At 33.0% G+C, this 7298-nt stretch overlaps 1 long non-coding RNA gene across 1 annotated transcript; it reads right to left on the bottom strand.

The window, feature by feature from the left end:
• Positions 1–5501: 5501 nt before the first annotated feature.
• Positions 5502–6470, bottom strand: LOC144560169 (uncharacterized). The gene is made up of 2 exons (XR_013513347.1): positions 6331–6470; positions 5502–5758 (listed from the first exon to the last, which is right to left on the bottom strand). It is a non-coding gene; the product is annotated as an uncharacterized LOC144560169 (long non-coding RNA).
• Between the last annotated feature and the right edge of the window lie 828 nt (positions 6471–7298).

The following is a 7298-nucleotide window of genomic DNA, read 5'->3' as shown; positions in this document are numbered from 1 at the left end:
GTGGGGTATAAGCTGGATTGAGCAACAAGGAGATCCAAATTTTAAAGGTGTTAAGAGTTGTAAAAAAAATAAAAATAAATCAGAAATTAGGCTTGTTTTCCTTGTACTCTGAGCTTGTAGCACTTAATTTTAGTTTGTTTACTTGGATGGTACGCAAGATCCATTGATGAATTTTTTCCAGTCCCAAAATGATGCAGAATTATCTTATGGAAGAAATATCAGAGTGATAAAATGGGAAAAAGTTTGACTTAATATAGTGCACTTGTCATATATTTCTTATTATATTGCCTTTAATATTTCTGCAAAACTGACAGCCGCTGTCAGTATTTTGAAAAGCAAATATTCTGCAAAACCTTGGCTGTTTAGAGCGTACCACAAAATTCACAATGGAGAATTCAAAATAGTTAATGTTCGTAATTGGTACACGTACAACAAGTTAGGTATTGAATTAATTACCATCACAAACGGACAAACTAGAAGAATAAATATTTCTCATATACATGTTATATATTCTTTTATATAAATAAACTTTATAAATTTAAAATGTGTTTTTATTATGAAAGTAAATATATAAGGCCTCCAATTTGAATATGCATACATAACGTTTGTGTGATGAGTTATTAAAATTCAGAAGAGTTAATATTTATATTATAAATTCTAGAAAGAAAAAATAATAATTTCAATAATTTTACAAAAATACATAAAATATACATAAAATATACATAAAAATATACATATAATTTCAATAATTTCACTAATTATAAAGAAGAAGCAAGCTGCATCTCTTCTTTAATCTTATATGGAAGCTGCTTGATTCTTCTAGGAACTGATATGATTCCAAATCTACCTATCCCAAACAAAAACCTAACTAGAACTTTTCAGGAAAGAACAAGATGGTGATGATTATAAGAAAGCTAAGTTTCTTGTGTTATAAATACGCCTAGAGAAATAATTACCAGATGATGCTTTTTTATAAGAAAGAAAAAAAGATTAATTCAAGGAGCCAAAATTTGACAAGTATGAAACCTAACTCAAGCTGTTTTATAGGTCCACAAAACTAATTAGGCATGTATATTAGCCTATAACGAGTTTAATTAAAGTGGGTGGGTGGACGATGGGTGGCAAACTCCAAATCACAAAACATAATTAAAGCTCTCTTTTCCTTTGCTTAGTTAACTCTTACCATAAAAGTATTCTTTATTTTCTTGCTCAAAAGAAATTGACTCCTTCCACTATTTTATTATTGCGTGTTTACAAGTATAAAGATGTGATAGTGAAAGAAATGTAAAAAACAAGAAGCCAATGATAGGGAAAAAGTGGCTACAAGTCCGTCTGTAACAAATATTTGAGTATTTCCAAAACACAAGTTTTTTTTTTTTTGTTAATTTGATGTAAATTTCAAATTTTAAAATTATGAAAACTAATATTTGAGTGTTTATAAAACTAAAAGGTTCAATTATTTTTAATTATAATTGCAATTTTTTTTCGTCGATTTTTTTTTTAAGGTCAGTGGTGAAGTCCGCTAACAAATATATTAATAAGAAAACTTATTTACAAAGAACTCAGAACTCAAAAACTCCTCCCCTCTAATATAAATAGGCAACAGTTTCTCTCCCACAGAGTGCCTATGTCCCTGCTGCCCAGCCACCTCTGCCCCTTTTCCTTCAATTCTTAAAGTTTGTATGCAAATTATTCGTCTTTCCTTACTCCCCAACTAGCAACTCGTAGCCAGCTTGCTCTCAATATAAAGAATGTATAGTTTAATTCAGTTATATGTCTGACTATATCAGATGAGGTAGACGAATTAATATATTTGCGTAGTTTCACGTGTGATTGATTTCTAAACAAATGCCATTGACACTCCTAATTGTAAACTTGGCATTGTAAAAAAATGTTTGTAGCCATAATATTTTATGTAATTTGGTAGTGCCATAAACCTAGCCAGAAAATATAAAAGCTCAAAGGCCGAAATTCTAAACCCAGAAGCAAAGCCCAATAAGTGTATCTGCACTGTCAAGGCCCAATGTTATATTGGAGCAATTAAAAAAAATGATGATACGGTCCAAACTTGAACAAGGTGCACCAGAATCTATAAATTGTGACTAGACATCTAATCTACACTAGTATAGAAGATATCATAGAGCAAATATTTTCTACAGTACCAGACTGCGTAGAAAATTGAAGGACTCTTCTTTGAGATTCGTGCTGGAATAAAACAGATGACTCAGATCTCATTCTACATGGTCCGGTACTGCGGTGGATTGGAACACGATATTATCAGTGTGTTGATACATTAATGTCAATTCTTTTTAAATAACAATCATTGATTATTGAGAACTAAACTAAACTAACTAATTTCACAGTTAGAAGTTTACCAGAACAAGATGAGTTCACCCGACCATTGTCACATGTTAATTATAAAGTAGGTTGTTTAATATACGAAAAGTATTTTTTTTTAAGATTAATGACTTTAAATGACTACTAACAATTTTATTGATGAAAAAATATCTTTACAATGAATGTAAAGACCGTATTTTATAAATCTACCCTTTTATTCTATAAATCTTCCCTTTTATTCTAATAATATATTTTAATTACTCTAATACCTTAATTCTTATGTCACACCCCGATTAGATTAATGGCTTTAAATGACAACCGCCGCTCTCTGACAATGACTGTATCTACTCACCGTCGTGCTCTAATCGAGATGTTGATCACCCTAACGCTATCTTACTCTAGAACCGGATTCGCTTCTTCGGCCGCCGCCATGCTCTGACAACGACCGAATCTACTCATCGTCATGCTCCAATCGAGATATTGATCACCCCAACGCCATCTTACTTCAGGATCGGATATGCTTCTTCGACCGCTACCTCGCTCCAACAACAATTGAATCTACTTATCGTTGCACTCTAATCAAGATAGAGACTCTACGCTACAAGCATTGACAATGTTGCACTCTCAGTTCCGCTCAGCTGTCCCAGTTCCTCCTCTTTCTCATTCTTCTCTCCACTCGAAAAAATAGAACCGAAAGAATAAAGATAACAAAAAACCTTAGTTTTGAGTCACCAAGCGAATCGCCAAAATATTAGCATGGCATGACTAGTAAAGGTTACAAGACCAGTGTTATGCTAAAAGTGTGAAAATTAACCCAACAAGGAACTTCTAATAACCATAGTGACAAGATACGTATTTTATTCGCGTTTAATTCACGAATAAAATATTTTTAAGAAGTTACCACACCGGATAGCAAACTATTTAGTTAACCGAATAAAACGTAAATTTGACAAATAAAATACAAATTTTACAAATATAACGCAGATTACATGAATTATTCATGTTTTTAATGAATTATTCATAGTATTCAAACAAATTTTATTTTTTGGGCCACTGACAGTGCCTAGGCCACGAGTCTCTTCCTTGAAAAGGTGACTCTGACCAAGTCCAAATAATACCTATCCCCCATGCATTAAATCTTGTTTTATAGAGACCTTAGCGCTCTCTCTAGTTTATTTCTTACATGTGGGACTAGAGACGCAGTAGGAAGTAGAAATCGGACAAGGTTTTTGATCTCAGATTTTATAGGCTTTTTTATTTGATGGGCCTAATTTTATATAAATGAAAGTTCAAATTTTTAATCTCATATATTAATGAGCCTAATTTTTTTTTATCTAAATTCAAATATATAATTTCTAATTATTTCCGAATTATACCCGAATTATATCCAAATCACGAATTTTTGATCTTCCTGAACTGAACCCGAATAATTCATATGTCACTATGCTAATAACACGCATGCCCCTATTTTTTTTTTCTTTGTATATTTAAGTTTAGAAAAACCCGTTAAAAATAGTAATAAAACCAAAAAAATCTGAAAATATATAAAAATAAATGGAAAATTATCCGAATAAAATTAAGTCGTAGGATTTGAAGTGGAAAATAATAAAAAAAAATTCTTATTCCGCATATCCAAATTGAAATAAAATTCAGAATTAAAACAGCGCCATACCGCTTGTCACGGCCCGTATCCGTGTCGTGGTGGCAGTTGACTAGGGCATGCTGCATGATTTGTGGACACGTCTGCACGGCATATTTAGAAAGTGGTCCCAAGATTTCCAGAAATTTATGTATTCCTTGCCGTGTAGGCCATGTAATTTTCTAAAAATCATTTCCTTTCCATACTGGGCAAGCAATATAACTTTCGAAAAATCATGCATGCATGCCCTAAAGGAAAAACCAAAGTAACAATGATTAAAGCATCGGAGATTCCAATAAGCAAATCGGGAAAATAAAAAAAAGTTACAATAGGTACAAGACTTAAACGATTTTTGCATTGACCACCAACATTTATTAAAATTTATATATATATGAGGAGGGTTCTAATACACTCAAAATTTTATGCTCCCATCTGCTCCCAATCCTATAGCACACATTTCATTTCAAATTAACAGTCCAGATTTACTCAGTTGCAGACTTTTCATTTTTCTTTCCAATACAGTCAAATCTCTCCAGTGAAGGAAAGAGCAACCCTCTCCAGTTTGGAAAAAGGGACCCCTCCCTCTTCTCTGTTTCGCTTTTTTTCCCCACCCCCTCTGATTACCGATGAGGACAACATCGCCTTGTTCACTTCGCTCTTTCTCTCCATCCCCTTTGATTCTACGAGCATGGTCGTTGTGCACATAGGTCCCACTCTCAGGCTCTTGCCGAGATCAATCAACTGGAAGCTCAACGAAAAGTGCATGCCTTGAAAAATTACTTAATTTTGTTAACAAGATTCTTATAATATGCTAATATGGATCGTCAATCAAATTGCGGTATAGCATAACTGAATTAATAATTTGTTTTAAACTATGATTAAGCTGAATTAATAGTTGTCTTGGTTAAACTATAGATTGTCAATCAAATTGCGGTAGTACATAACTGAATCAAATTGTGATAGTATATGGATGTGTTTGGATTGTTTTATTATTTTATTTAGTTACTCGAGTTTCACTAGTACAAAAAACCCCTTCACTGACTGTTCAAATACCCCTACACCGACTGTTATAGCGGCGTCAGTAAAGCCAGCGCCAGTGAAAGTTACCATACACTGACTGTTAAAAAACAGTCAGTGTAGGCAGCCAACAGTGACTGTTTTTAAAAACAGTCGGTGTAGGCAGCCAACACTGACTGTTTTTAAAAACAGTCGGTGTTGGCTGCCTACACTGACTGTTTTAAAAAAGAGTCGGTGTTGGCAGCCTACACTGACTGTTTTTAAAAAGAGTCGGTGTTGGCAGCCTACAGTGACTGTTTTTAAAAACAGTCGGTGTTGACAGCCTACAGTGACTATTAAAAAACAGTCAGTGTACATCCTAAAAACAGTCGGTATTGGCGTAAAAATTTTGGCATAGTTTTGCTTATATCGGGGCTAGCCTCCATATTTTTGCTAGCCATATATATTAATATACAACATTCATTGACATTAAATAAAATATCATCCAAATAACGTAGACAACATAAACAAAAGACAACGTAATTTAATAACATAACATATTCATTTACAAAAAACCACACTATACTTACAATGGAAGGTGTTAAACTAAACCCCAATAAACCCATGCACCAAATTGCCTTGTTATTGTGATACTATGGCCAAACATAAAACCCTAAATTTGAAAATCATCAAGGAAAGGTTCTATATATAAGGCTGAATTGCAGATATGTCAAGTCCATTGCTACTGTGCTAAAGAATAGTTTAAAATTTCCCATCTCAGCATACCTACAACAAAATTAAAAAATGAGAAGAAAAGGAGAAATTAAGAAAAATATAAGGCTGTTAGAGAACTGAAATAATTGCCTATCTTTATGGGAACAATAATCATACTGTTTTGAGTTATCTTTTTATAGTTTTGGTAGGAGTATCCCCTACCTGAGGAGATCCCAGCTGAGCAAATTTTTTTTTCGGGCCTGCCTTAGATTCACGGGGTCTTTGAGATTCGTGCCAAATTAAAATAAACAGTCCAGATCTCATTCTACCAGGTCATGTACGTGACTGGATCTGAATACCTTCTGGTAGTATGCTGAACAATAAGTTACATGACACTTACAAAATGACTCTTACACACCAATGCTAAGTCTTTACATATATATGATTTTTTAAACCTTATTAAAATATGGATGATACCTCGTTATGATTTGGTAAATTTGTTCTCTCCTTTTGTAGAAACCTTTAGTAATAAATAGGACTAACCATGCTAAATTAAACTATGCACTTACCAAACATTGCAAGGGTTTTGTCATTTTTTATCTAAACTCAAGCAGCAAATAATATAAAAAAATTCACAAACAAACCTCAATATCTCTTTAGCAACTCGCACTTCCTTTGTCATATGAACTGAATAAGCTAATTGGCGGTACCAAAGTGAGAGTGTTTCTAATATATAAAGGTTAAATGAATAATAAGTATAATTACAGTAACCACTTAAAGGTCAAGCCCTTGCTGGTATAATACTAGAAGTAAATAAAGGCCAAATCAAATAAGTTTACTTCAATCCTCTAAACTAGGCTAAACTAGGCCAAATCAAATACGTATGATATGGTGGGGTCAGGTACATATCAGTACCAAAATCATGACATTTATTTAATCAAATCAACCCCTCAAAATTGAAACTGGTACCGAACAGTACCGGTTTGGATTTCCTTAAAATTGAAATTACCAATTTGCAGTCAAAAATACTTCACAATTTCTCAGATTTTAATGGATAACAAGCACACAACTCCATGCAGCAACTTCGTGAGTAGTGCCAGAAGTCAGAACCTATGCAAGGTGAACAATAAATTCAAATGAGAGAGCTCTATTTAGAAACATATATTATACAAAAGATTACAATCAAATTAATACCAGAAATATGAGAACCATATTAAAATGTACCAGCTTCAAGTCAGGTCAGCCTGGTATTATACATTTATGATACTAAATGGGAGATACCTCGATAATGGAAAAGATGTGTATACAATCTTTTAATCTAGAATTGAGCTTGTATTTTAGTCCAAATGCCATTCAAGCCTCAAACTTTTACAATATTAGTCTCAATCAACCAATTAAACACAAACAATACAATTAACTGGTATCTACAGGTAACACTGACTGACTGCAATTTCAACCACGAATTAAAACCAAAAGAAACAAATTGAAAATCAGAAAAAACACATAAATTGAATGAAAAAACAGATTGAAAATTAGAAAGAGAGAAGAGTTATAAAATGAATCTAACAAAGAGATCGGAGAGGAATTGTGAGAGAGAGAGCGACAAACACAT

Source organism: Carex rostrata, chromosome 10, assembly GCF_964058835.1.
Source record: "Carex rostrata chromosome 10, lpCarRost1.2, whole genome shotgun sequence".
NCBI classification, from domain to species: domain Eukaryota; kingdom Viridiplantae; phylum Streptophyta; class Magnoliopsida; order Poales; family Cyperaceae; genus Carex; species Carex rostrata.
This window is presented reverse-complemented; position numbering and strand designations above follow the sequence as displayed.